The sequence below is a fragment of the Culex quinquefasciatus genome, chromosome 1 (assembly GCF_015732765.1).
Source record: "Culex quinquefasciatus strain JHB chromosome 1, VPISU_Cqui_1.0_pri_paternal, whole genome shotgun sequence".
Classification (NCBI taxonomy): Eukaryota; Metazoa; Arthropoda; class Insecta; order Diptera; family Culicidae; genus Culex; species Culex quinquefasciatus.
In genome coordinates, this window is record NC_051861.1 from 93,202,338 (window position 1) to 93,215,364 (window position 13,027).

Sequence of the window (13,027 nt, forward strand, 5' to 3'; positions counted from 1 at the left end):
ATTTAAAAATGTCAAAAACAAGTGTTTGCAATCATTTTTAATGCAAAAAGCAGAACATTTCACTATAGTTTCATTTTTTTTAATTGGACCATTAATTTCCGGCATATCGGTTATCAAAAAACGAGAACGAGTTTTGCCTGAGAAAATATAATTTTCTCTGTTTTATTTTATCTTTGCATCACTATATCTCAGCTACCAATGTTCGTATCAGCAAAGTTCAAAACGCTATAACATTCACACTTAAATTTTTTACCGAAATCGGTAGAGTTTACCGAATTTTCAACTGCTGAATCAGTCTGCGATCAGCAGAGAAGCGAGTCAGACGTGCGTCCCTCACACACCAAAATAAGTGCTAAAAAGAGCAAAAAATGCCTCACGGCAAGAAAAAGAGGCGGTCCTCACCAGTAGGATCGGCAGATTTGAAGAAGCTAAAAAATGCCGAAGCCAGGCAGTTTGGGCAAGGACGCTCAAAATTCGTATGGAAACAAGTTTGCTTCTGAACATTTTCGTCGAGATGACAACAACACTGCGTGGGTGCAAAACTCGCCAGGAACAAGTAAGAACCCTTGGAGCATTCATCTTAAAATACAGTTCGTAGTTTACTCGTACTAATGATTTTGAATATATCAATGAATTTACTTTTTTTAGTTTTAAGTTAGGATTAGCTGTTAAAGATTTTTTTTTCTTTTTTACCCAAATGTATTCGATTCAATGCAAAAATGTAAAACAATTTGAAGTATATAAATGAATGTGAACAGTAAATAATAAAACGAAAAATACAACAAAGGTGAAGAGCATTTAGCCATACCACTTAGAATGTAAATGAAATGTAATTATTATAAGAAAGTTCAATAAAGACATATTTAATTACACAATTTCAACTGCTGAATAGATCGGCAAACTGAAACTTACCGAATTGGGTAAAAATTTACCGAAATCCAGTAATGATGTTCATTATTGTTGATCGTACAACTGAAATTCGTTAAAAATTTGTTCATTTTGACAGATGGTTTACCGATGCGGTAAAAAAAAATCTGAGTGTGTAGACACTATTTTTAGAACTTAAAAAAATAAAGATTTGTAGAACTTGATTTCGGTGTCTTTTTCCCTTTTTTACTTTTGCACACTGATTGCAAATTTATTTTACATTTAAAAAATGAAACAAATTTTTTTGCCCCTTCTCGATTTTTTCTAAAAATATAATGTATAAACTTTTCAAACATTTTTTGCTTCCTCTGGAATTTTCTGCCTGATGGCATTTTATGTTCCCTTAAATATATCTAGTGTTTTATTTAAAAAGGTCCTGTAAACATAGAAAATCCCATAGCTTATAGGACTTTTCCAAAAACTTTAGATATCAAAAAATTAAAAAGCTGGAATAGTTTTTTTTTAGAAATCATTTATATGAGTCTGAATCATTAAAATAGAATTCCGTGTATATTTTTTTTTCTGTGTAGCAGCGATGAAAAAATCATCATCAAAAGAAAATCTTTGGACGTTCATCAAGAGAAAAAATCCGAAGGGACCATGGCTCTTCTCTCTCGCGCACGAAAGATCGGTAAAAAGAATCTAAAAAAATCATTATCTTGATTATTCGGCGGAACATCTTTTTCACTATGTACTACACTTGCAAGTGTGACGTCACAAGTCGAAAAATGAACTGTCACTTTTTGTAGATGGGCAATGAGTGTAAACAAAGCGATACAAATAATTTTAAGTGGTGCTAACAAGGAAATTCACAAAAAATCATCATCAGATTGATTTTTTGGAGAAGTTTGGGATCGATTTTCTTTTGCGTGATTTGCCTCCTCTCACTCTTCTAGCAATTTCGCGGGTGAAGAAAGTGAGGCATTTTCCTAGTTCTCACTGTTCTGTGTTCTGCGTGACGTCCACAAATATCGACCACACATACTAACACAAAGCGCCACCAAGAGGAAAGGTAGTTACGAATATTTTTGGCACTTTTGTTTAAAAATAAGCGGTTTTGCAAAAACAAATAACAAAACCAACTTTAAGTGTAGTTCGACTATCAAACTTGTAATTCGTTGCTGATTTGTTAGGATTTTTTTTTAATAAAAAGTTTTTTGTAGCAACCCTTTTGGGCAGACATTTCTGTTGTCACCTTTTGGTTCCTTGGATTAGCCCGATTAGCAGTGGATAATTTCACAGTGTAATAAACAGGGCAGCTACCACCACGCGGCGCCACCGTTTTGATTGAGAAAATGATACAGGTTTCTCGAACGAGTTTCAATCCCGTGCTCCTCTCTATTTCGCGGGTGAATAAAGTTCCATTCCTCCATTCCTATAACTTTGCCGAAGACACTAAATCGATCACCTTACCATTTTTGTATGGAAAGCTGCCAAATTTGAATGGAAAATGATATGGACACACTGATGGTGCAAAATTGCTTCCAGCCAGATTAAAAACTAAAAACATTAAATTAGGATATAAGCTTATTGCGACGATAAATCGTGCTTGCCATTTCTTTAGGGGACCAAACTTTTGTAAACAAGAGTGTGTCCCATTCACACCGTTGCAAATTTTTTGCGAGATTTTCTTATTTTTAATTGTTGAGTCTTAGTATAACCCCTGAACTACGCTAAAGTAATTTAAATTTTTTAAATTCAAGATGGTGGCCAAAATGGCGGTGATAAAATATTGAAAAAAGTGCATTTTTGTATTTTATAGGCAATCAAGTATTCAAATTTGACTAACATTGGGTCGCAGAACTCAAATTAAAATCAAGAAATGAAAAAAAAACGCAAGCAAATTTTGGACTGTTGAACATTTGGCAAGTTGAATTTTAACTCTTTTTTGTGTAATATTACCCTGGATGCTGAATAGTGGTTCGCAAAACGGCCTCAATTATGTACTGTCAAAGTGGAACCAATTTATTGTTCCCCAAAAGTAGAGAGTATTGTTATCGATCTTTGAAAAAGTGTTTGTTATTTTGCAAGAATAAACAATTTGTGGCTTTTGAGGACCTGGAGTTTGGTAAAAAAATCTAAAAAAAAGTTGAAGGCGACATCGTCATTTTTGTATAATTATAAATGGAAGTTGTTTATGGAGTCGAAGCGATTATATCTATTCAGAAGCTGTCCTAATTGTTTGATTTCGTTTGAAAACATCTTTGGCGATGTTTTTTCGCTGGACCAGGAAGATCCGCCAGGGAATTTATTTGCGACACCGCAGAATGACACTCTCGCCGCAGTTCATTGTCATCCGTAATAAAGAAAAACATCTTCTAATCGATCGAAACATGAAAACATACACAATTTTCCATCAAAAAAAATCTACAACTAGCCAAAATAAAACACATACAACTGAGTATAAAACAGCTCATTTACCAGTAACAAAAAAGTCATGCTTGAGTTTCAACAGCTTCCATCTTTGTAGATGTAAACAAAGTGGGATCATTCGAAAATCGCGTAACGCATTCGCTCTATTCATCACCCAGATATTACCTAAAAAATGTATAAAAATTTGAACCTGATGAATATTCACCAGAAACTGATGAAAATTCATAATTTTCTGATCATTTTCTAATCATTTTTTTTAACAAAAACTGTCATCATTTCCTGATGAATATTACCATAATTGTTTTCTTCGGTGTAACCAAAATTCTGATAATCGAGGCTTTGGATAATCGAGTCTGGACTGTAAAAAAATGAACACTGGAATTTTAAAAATGAACACAGGAATATCAGCCAACTTCTTTTAGAAACAAATGCAATAATATTGAAGTAAGTCGCAAATTATGTTTTTGTCTATGATTAAAAATTTTCAAATTTAAAGAACAATTTAATTTTGAGAAAAAATGATATTTAATTGGATTTGTTTTACTATCCCTATCAAGATACACTATAGCTTTTTGAATAATTTAATAGCATTTTTGTATGGGCAACTTCCAAAGTATACGTTGATTTGTGTGTCATATATAAATATTCTAGATTCGTCAAATGCAAGAAAACAAACTTAAAAACCCATACTCACATTTGCGTTCCAACTACGTCTTCACCTCGACGTCACGTCCGCCGTCTCTGGCGTCACGATCCGTAGCTGCTGCAGCCTCACACAGCGTCGATGACTCGACCACGCACGACCTTTTTTCACGAGTTGGTTTAGAGTATTCACACACGCGAGCAAATCACGAGATTTCCTCCCTTTTCCCCTTGTTTCGCAGGACCCAAACGAGAGTATTGCACTTGACCCCCCTTTTTCCACTTTTTCTCTCTCTTTTTTTCTCACGACGGTGTCGCGAATTTTCCCGCCGCGCAAACCGCGTTTTATTTTCACTCACTTTTACTCGCAATTTTTCTTTTGCTTTTTTTTCTAATTGCGATGTGCACCCTTAAGAGCAAAAAAAAAATCGCGCAAACACAAACACAGAAAATTTGGTACAGATTCTATATTCGTTCCGACACGGGTCGGCCTATCGCGTAATCTTTATGTAATCCCAACCCGGTGGTAATTCACCCCTCCCTCCTCGTCTGAAACTGTGGGATTTGATTTTCCTATGATTTTCCGCTAAATTTTCCTTCTTTTGCTCCGGTCACTTCCTGCCTTGCCGCTGGAGACCGCGGTGGCCAGATTATGCAAATTTTCCACAAACTTCCAGATCTGCAAAGAAAAAAAACACACCACTAGAGAGTGAGAAAATGCAAAGAACGAACAGAAAAAAAAACTTCACACTCTCGGAAAATTATTTACTCTGACACGCTAAATTGAACAACCCCCACGAGAATGATGACAACAAACAGGCAGCTTGCTTGTTTCTCCCAAACTAAACAATGCGCCGAGGTGAAAAGTGCAAAAGAACAGCAGCAGGCTTGCTTCTTTTTTTGTGTTGGTCCTCTTCTCTCCCTTAAGGTGGTTGTGTCGTCCCGCGTGGAAAAGCAAACGAAAACTAAATATCCACGCGCGGTGAGGAAAAATGAGACAGGAAAAACTGCAACGCACACACACACACATACACACGGCGTGACGACGACGACGAAAATATTCTCGCAAAAAGATGAGAAAATTCTCCCAGATTTTTGCATCCGCGCGTAGAGATTTTTTGAGCGAGAGAGAGAAGCATCTCACTCAGACTTGAGAAAAAGAAGGGGACATGCATGTTTAGGGGAATCTTGAGAAAATTATCAAATTAATTTTTTACATCGATTTAAAAATACTTATAATATTGGCATCCGCTCCCTAACGCCCAATATTCTTCCAAAAAGAATGCTTCTACCGTGTCCCCTTGACATATTGAGCAACTTTTGTTCTTCGGAAAACTTTATTACTCTTGTTTATGTTTTTCGTGTTCGATGCTTAGTATTTTTATTTGCATTTATCTTGTTTTAGTTTTTGTTTTTGCGTACAGGCACACGGTGTGTTTCGTAGAACAAACTTTAGACAAAAAATTCGGCATGTCTGATATTTGGCACTATGAAAGAAGGGTTCTTTTCGTCATTTTGCGACGAATACCGAAAAATTTCGGGTGGGAGGGGGGCTCCAGAGCAACTTTTTTTTTGAAGATTTTTTTTCGATTTATTAGGATTTTTCTTCAGCAAAGTCGCTGAACATCGATGGGTTCATGTTCATGTCCATCAATTTTTTTGAAGAATATGCCTTTAAGACTCCTTATTGCATAACTCACTAATATTTGGCCTTCGAAAAATGTTTGTGATACCAAATTTACCAGATTTCTAGCATTGTTTAAAATAACCCAAAAATCTAACCTGGAAACGTCAATGCGACCCTATGAAAATCTTTTCTTTGTACAATTTATCATGAAATTAAAACAATTCATTGCCCGGATACAAATTCGAGCACTAATTACTGCTAAACTTAGAGTATTTCATTTAACAGCTATTTATTACCCAAAAGACTCCCAAAATTATTTTTTAATCTTCTGCCATATATCACTACACTCAACCCCCGGTGGTTGGTCACTTTTTCGTTTGACACTTTTTTAGTTTGTACCCCGTTGGTTGGTCATAGTCAAACTAAAAAGTGACGAACTGTCACTTTTTACACGGCGCTCACGCACACTATCATAAGAAATGTTTGGTAGTGTGTGTGAGCTCAATTTAAAAGGGGTGTCAAACTAAAAAGTGACCCCGTTCGTTTGACAACAGTTGGTGTCAAAGCATCGGGGTTTGAGTGTATGACATTTCAAACATTTTCGTACCAATCACAATATAGAGAACAGTTTTCTGAACAAGTTCCATAAAAAAAGTATCAATTTTAGTCCAATATAAGCCGAATTATACTCAATTTCGAAAAAATAAAATGTGACTCTCCAAAATTTCTGATTTTAATTCCCATTCAAACGATGATTACTACCTACTTAGTTTTTTTTATAATTATACAGCAATTCCATTTGAAAAGAGCCTAAACCGAAAAAAAGTTCTCCGAACGGGCTCAAAATTTTTCTGGGCGTTCCTTGGCCAAAATAATTAGACCCGTATTTTTTTGTTTGGCCATTAGGGTGACCTACATCGTGCTAGGGTGGTTCGATAAATGGCAATTTTCGTAATTTTTCGCAAAAACCACTTTTTTTGAAAAATCATATCTCCGCGCCATTTCATCCGATTTTAGCTGTCTTAGACACAAAAGAAAGGTGATGAGTTTGGCTATTTGGGAAAAATAGTGAGAAGTTCCAAAAATCTAGCTTAACTATTGAAAAAGTCGTATGAAAACTTAAAATGGCGTTTTGACCGTGTCTGGACCAAAGAGCCTATGTCTGAAAATATTTTTATCGGATTCCTCGGAAAATTTCACATGACATATCAAAACAGCTGCGTCTTTCAATTAGGAAAATTTTGATACCCAGACATGTATAGGTCATCGCTGAAATTTTTAAGTTATCGCAGTTTTTAGTGAAAAAAGTTGATTTTTTGCCAATTTCGTCATAATCCTGTTCTTGCGCGTGGCGCGCCGAAAAACTCAGTTTTAATTTTCAAAAAATCATATCTTGGGAACGTACGGTTCGACATCGCCAATTTTTATAAATGTCATTTGAAATTTTCGGAGAAATCCGATAAAAATATTTTCAGACATAGGCTCTTTGATCCAGCCACGGTCAAAACGCCATTTTAAGTTTTCATACGACTTTTTCAATAGTTAAGCTAGATTTTTGGAACTTCTCACTATTTTTTCCAAATAGCCAAACTCATCACCTTTCTTTTGCGTCTAAGACAGCTAAAATCGCATGAAATGGCGCGGAGATATGATTTTTCAAAAAAGTGGTTTTTGCGAAAAATTACGAAAATTGCCATTTTTCGAACCACCTTAGCACGATGTAGGTCACCCTAATGGCCAAACAAAAAAATACGGGTCTAATTATTTTGGCCAAGGAACGCCCAGAAAAATTTTGAGCCCGTTCGGAGAACTTTTTTTCGGTTTAGGCTCTTTTCAAATGGAATTGCTGTATAATAAAATAATTTCCATAAATTTTATCATAATTTGATATAACTTTCATGTTACAATATAATATTTTCATCATTATAAATCAGCCATTCCACGTCAAACAAGAAGTCTCCAAATCAAAAGAGCTCCGATTTGGCTCAAATTTGGAGTGGGGGTTCTTTGACCCAAGTAATTAGACCCGTTTTTTTTTTTTTTTTGTTTGGCGATTAGGATGATCCTATCCAAAATAGGGTGGTCCAAAAAATTGCATTTTTCGTCGATTTTCGCAAAAAGCACATTTTTCAAAAAATCATTTCTCCGGAACGGCTGAACCAATCTTAGAGCGCCATGTTTCAAAAGAAAGGTAGGTAATTGGGTTTTTAAGGAAAAATATGTGGATTTGAATTCGTAATTGTAAGACTCAATTTTTGGTACCGAAAAATGAATAAGTTATCGCCAAATCGTGTTAATGGATATTCGCAAGTTTTGGATATGTTATGTAAAATATCACAAGGAATCAGGGAAAAATCGACAAAAAATCAAATCCACAAATTTTGGAGCAATCACTTTTTTCCAACCCAAAATTTTTCTCTAATTTTAAGAGTTCTTCATTCATTCTGAGGCTACCATGATCAAGAATAACAATAATTACAACAAGTGCAACATTATTAATATTTTCAGCACGAGTCGTGCGTTTATTCAACGAGGATCTGCCTAGCTTCAGGCTTTTGTTTTCTGGCGTCCGTGTCTCTCAAACAAACAGATTTTGCAAATCCATTGAGAAACTACTTACTTTTCCTGCCATGCTCGAAAGACAAAACGGCCTACCATTCATCGTTAAAAAACAGTACTGAGTACTTTTTAGCACTTGTATCGAAAAATAGTACTTTTCGATACTGTTATGAAGTTTGACACTTGACGACAGTGCAATGCGATTTCGATCGATTTTTTTTTTTGATGTCTTGGGCAAAGTTGTAGGTATGAGTGAGGACTACATCGAAAAAAAGGTACAAGAGCAGTTCTCTCAGATTTCGGTCATTCGATTTTTTTTTTGTAATTTTTAATCCGACTGAAACTTTTTTGGTGCCTTCGGTATGCCCAAAGAAGCCATTTTACATCATTAGTTTGTCCATATAATCTTCCATACAAATTTTTCAGCTCCATACAAAAATGATGTAAAAAAACGAAACTATTGGCACTACGCCCCCCGGGGCATGGCCTTCCTCTAACGTGGGATTTCTGCTCCAGCGCCTCTGACGAGACAGGAGAAACCGGGACCGACGTTTTACTTCACCATCCGATAGAAGCTCAGTGGATAAGGCGGGAATCGAACCCGCGTCTCATAGCATCATCGGGATCGGCAGCCGAAGCCGCTACCCCTGCGCTACGAGACCCAAAAATGATGTATGAAAATTAAAAAAACTGTATCTTTTGGAGGAATTTTTGATCGATTTGGTGTCTTCGGCAAAGTTGTAGGTTTGGATAAGGACTACACTGAAAAAAATGATACACGGTAATTTTTTTTGGTGATTTTTCATGTAACTTTTTGTTACTAAAACTTGATTTGCAAAAAAACACTATTTTTAGTATTTTTATATGTTTTAGGGGGCATAAATTGCCAACTTTTCAGAAATTTCCAGGTTGTACAAAAAATCTTTGACCGAGTTATGATTTTTTTAATCAATACTATTTTTTTCAAAAAATCAAATTTGCAATCAAAAAGTACTTTAGTGATATTTTGATAAAGTGCACCGTTTTCAAGTTAAGGCCATTTTTAGGTAACTTTTTTTTAAATACACAGCTAAAAAGTAGTAATCCAGCTGCGTGTAAAGGCCTGGGTGTAAAATAAACTTTGCATTATTTTATGAAATTCTGTGTAATATTACACCCTGAAATATGTAGCCCATCAGTATGGGAAACCTACTTAACCGAAATGTCAAGCTCATATATGCGTTTATCCTTACAACTTTTCATCGGTCTGATGGCCGAGTGGGCTAAGGCGCCAGTCCTTACTGTTTGTGCTGGGTTTGAATCCCGTCGGTTACAACTTTTTTTGTGTTTGCAAAAAATGTACATGCAGTGTGTAATATTAAGTGTTTATTTTGACGAAGGTGATGTGCATGCTTTTGCATGCGATTTTACCATCGGATTTTTTGCTGTGTAGTCGTACTTTTTCATTTTTTAAAATAAGTGCACATGTTTGCCCACTTTTGAAAAAAATATTTTTGAAAAGCCGAGAAAATTCTCTATATTTAGCTTTTCTAAACATTGTTGATACGATCTTAGTTGCTGAGATATTGCCATGCAAATGTTTAAAAACATGAAAATTGATGTTTTCCAAGTCTCACCCACAACCCACCATTTTCTAACGTCGTTTTTTTCGAAAAAAAATTCAAAATTTTAAAATTAAGACTAACATTTTAAAAGGGTGTAATATTGAATATTTGGCCCTTATAAAATGTTAGTCTCGATTTATTTATTTTTTTCGAAGAGATCGGAAAATTTTACGAATGTTTCATGTAAATCGGACCATTAGTTGCCGATATATCGACGCTTTACCAGAACCCTGCTACGATTTTTGGGGAAAAATGTGATTTAACAAAATCGAAAAAAGCAAAAGTATATTCGACTTTATTATTCAATGTAAATTAAATTTGCAATCAAAAAGTATTATAGCGAAATTTTAAAAATTGTACCGTTTTTAAGTTGTAGCCATTTTCAAGGTAACTTGTGTGAAAAATTTCGCAGTTTTTCAATTTAAAACCAAATTGTGTCCTTGCCTGCCAATATATTTTCAAAGAGCTGACAAAATTTCCTACATTTTGCTTTTTAAAACTTTGTTGATATATCAACGATATTTCAGGAACTAATGGTCCGATTTTCGAGATCTTCCATAAACAACGTGGACACTTTAGGGGGAGGGGAACAGCGATTGCAGACGCTCTATATAAAAGATTTATTTTGTATGGAAATTGTCCACGAAGGGAAGGGGGGAGATCTGAGATTTCAAAAAAGTGTCCACATGGTTTATGAATGTTTAAAAATATAACAATTATTTTTAAATTTTTTAATCAAGAAAAACTTTATCGAATGGCTAAAATCCCTTATTTTTGAAATTTTCAAACTATGACCTGGATTTCAGAATTTTGAAATAATTATTATTGACAAAAGCAGAAAATTTCACAAAAAAAACATTATTGGCTTGTAATGCTCGAGTTCCGTTCAAACGTGCTCATGTTCGGAATTAAGGCAAAGTACACCCATACAATTATGGAAGGCGAAAAGTGAAAATTGAACCATAATACAAAAGTAGTCAAATGATGTCAATTGTTCAGGATCGCCACTGCAAACAACTCGTAACAAAACTCGACTTTTTCAGCACTTTTCGTATTAATCCTGCTCGGCTAGCTTCGTTGGATCCTAATACTGCTCAAGACAAGAGAATTGCAAAACAGGTTATTGACCCAAAATCTCCTAAAATTTATTTACGATTTACGCTCATTACACGCACACAACTGTCGCAATAAGCAAAGCTCCAATTGCCGTCATTCACGAGTTCGGGACGACCAGACCAAAGAGTGTGGTCAGTTGCCCATTTGCGACAATCCACCAACGGTGACGCCGATGACGGTGTAGCTGGTTGACTCACCCATCGCCAGTCAGACCAAGCAGCAGCTGACCGTCATGTCAAATCCCAAAACAGCTTAGGGGGGAGACAAAACACGAATTAAATAGGGGGAAAAGCTATCCCCAATTGGGTCATTCTAGAACGATATTTACCCTGAAAAGTAATAAGAGCTGGCGGACAATTTATTTGATCGAAATAGTAGTTTATGCAACAAGTTACAAAAATAAGATTTTTTCAGCACGATTCGTACATTTAAATACGACGAGTGCTGAAAAAACCAAGTTTTGCAACAAGTTCCATACAATATTTTTTGCAATTCCGAAAAAACACTCTTTGAGTGAAATTATAAGCCAAATGTTCATGTATTTTGTCAATAAATCGTTCAAATAAAAAAAAAATGTTGAAAAGTATTACTTTTCGAAACAAATGCTGAAAAGTTCAACTTTTCAGCACTCATTTCATTTATTTTGAAAAGTTCGATTCTGTTATTTTTGGTACAGAAAAGTAGGCCATTTCGTCGTTCAAGAATGACAGGAAAAGTGAATAGTTTTACAACGGAATTGCAAAAATGTTATTAAATTATTCGAATAATTTTTTTTTTCAGAAGATCAAGTTTACCACACCAGTTCCAGGAAAAAATATTGTTTCAAATAAGTCTATCTTTCAACTCACCAATAAAACTTTTCCAAGAATTCTCTCTTTTGAAACTATTCCAACCCTCTAATCTGGGCGCAATTGTGGCTGACATAAACCAGCATCTTCGAGCATCTTAAGTTATTCTCGCGAAAATACCGGCACCGAGAGCAGCAAAAAAAAGGAAAAACTTTGAAGAAAACCCAGCCAGCAAAACTTAAAACAAATACACGCATTGTTTACGTAAACATCAATCAATCGACCGGCACGTACCCGCCGGTACTGCTGGTTTAGGGTATGTGAGGTAAATTTTGGTATTGTTTTCATGTGTTTTTACATATTTTTTGTGGTAAAATTTCTGAAATCAAAATTGAACTCAACTTACCCTAGAACCAATTTACGCACGTTTGGTTTGCTTTTTCGCTGATGAAATTCCTCTTGATGTGGAAGAGAGTTGCGGGGTGCGAGGGGGAATTTTGGGAAGGGGCAAAGAAAATCGTTACGCACGTGCGATAGCACTGACCTGATGGGGAAATCTCGGCCGAGTAAAAGCGAAAGTCGGTGAGCAGCAGCGCACCGTTCCCACGCCGAATTAATCGATTAAGCCCGGAGGGAATTGGTTGGGAATTGGCAAAATTTGTGCAGATGAGCAAATCGGCGGTGGCAGGTTAATCGAATCTGAGTAGAAGGGGAAGGGGGGAGAGGAATTTTACTGGGAAAATTGGCACGTGGAAAATCTTGGCACTTGAAAATTTTCTTGTCATTGCTGAAACATTATTTTCATTCAGCAATAATTTCGAACAGATTTTGATTCATTCTGAGAATTGTTCAAGAAGTATAACATTTTTTTACAAATTTGATTAGAAGAAAGATGATTGTTCAATCTTAGCAGACACACAGTATCTAGAAAAAGAAAAGAGAAAGCCGAACTTTTGAAAATGACGTAACTTCCAAACTTACGATTGATTTATTAGTTGGGCTGAGATTTTGGCCATCCGATTATCATTTTTATTTTTATTTTTTTTTTTTTTTTGCAATTTACTAATGGTCCGATTTTCTATGTTTTGGGGTGGGTACGTTTTTCAAAAAGTTCTCCGATCAAGTTTTAGTATGGTTCCCCTAGTAGGGCATGCCTATAGGGACTTTCATGCCAAATATCAGCTCATTTGGTTGTAAACTGGTTGCGCGCATCAGGGTTAAAGTTTACATGGAAATTACTATGGGAAATTGGAACTTTTCGTTCAAACGCTTCTACAGGTCTGGGAAAATCACGCGCCAACTTATGATATGGTCAGGCCTAAGGGGAATGGTCTGGAGAACACTTTTCCCGAAGAGAACACACGGATTCGTTGTACCTAGAGCTGGCGCAT

General features: G+C 35.7%; 1 protein-coding gene across 1 annotated transcript in view; it reads right to left on the bottom strand.

Annotated features, from left to right (window-relative positions):
• Positions 1 to 13,027, bottom strand: part of LOC6042708 (progestin and adipoQ receptor family member 4) — an 81,123-nt gene that overhangs the window by 56,437 nt on the left and 11,659 nt on the right. The window contains 1 exon segment of the mRNA XM_038259405.1: positions 3,995 to 4,621. The gene's annotated coding sequence lies outside the window, so the exon portion shown is untranslated.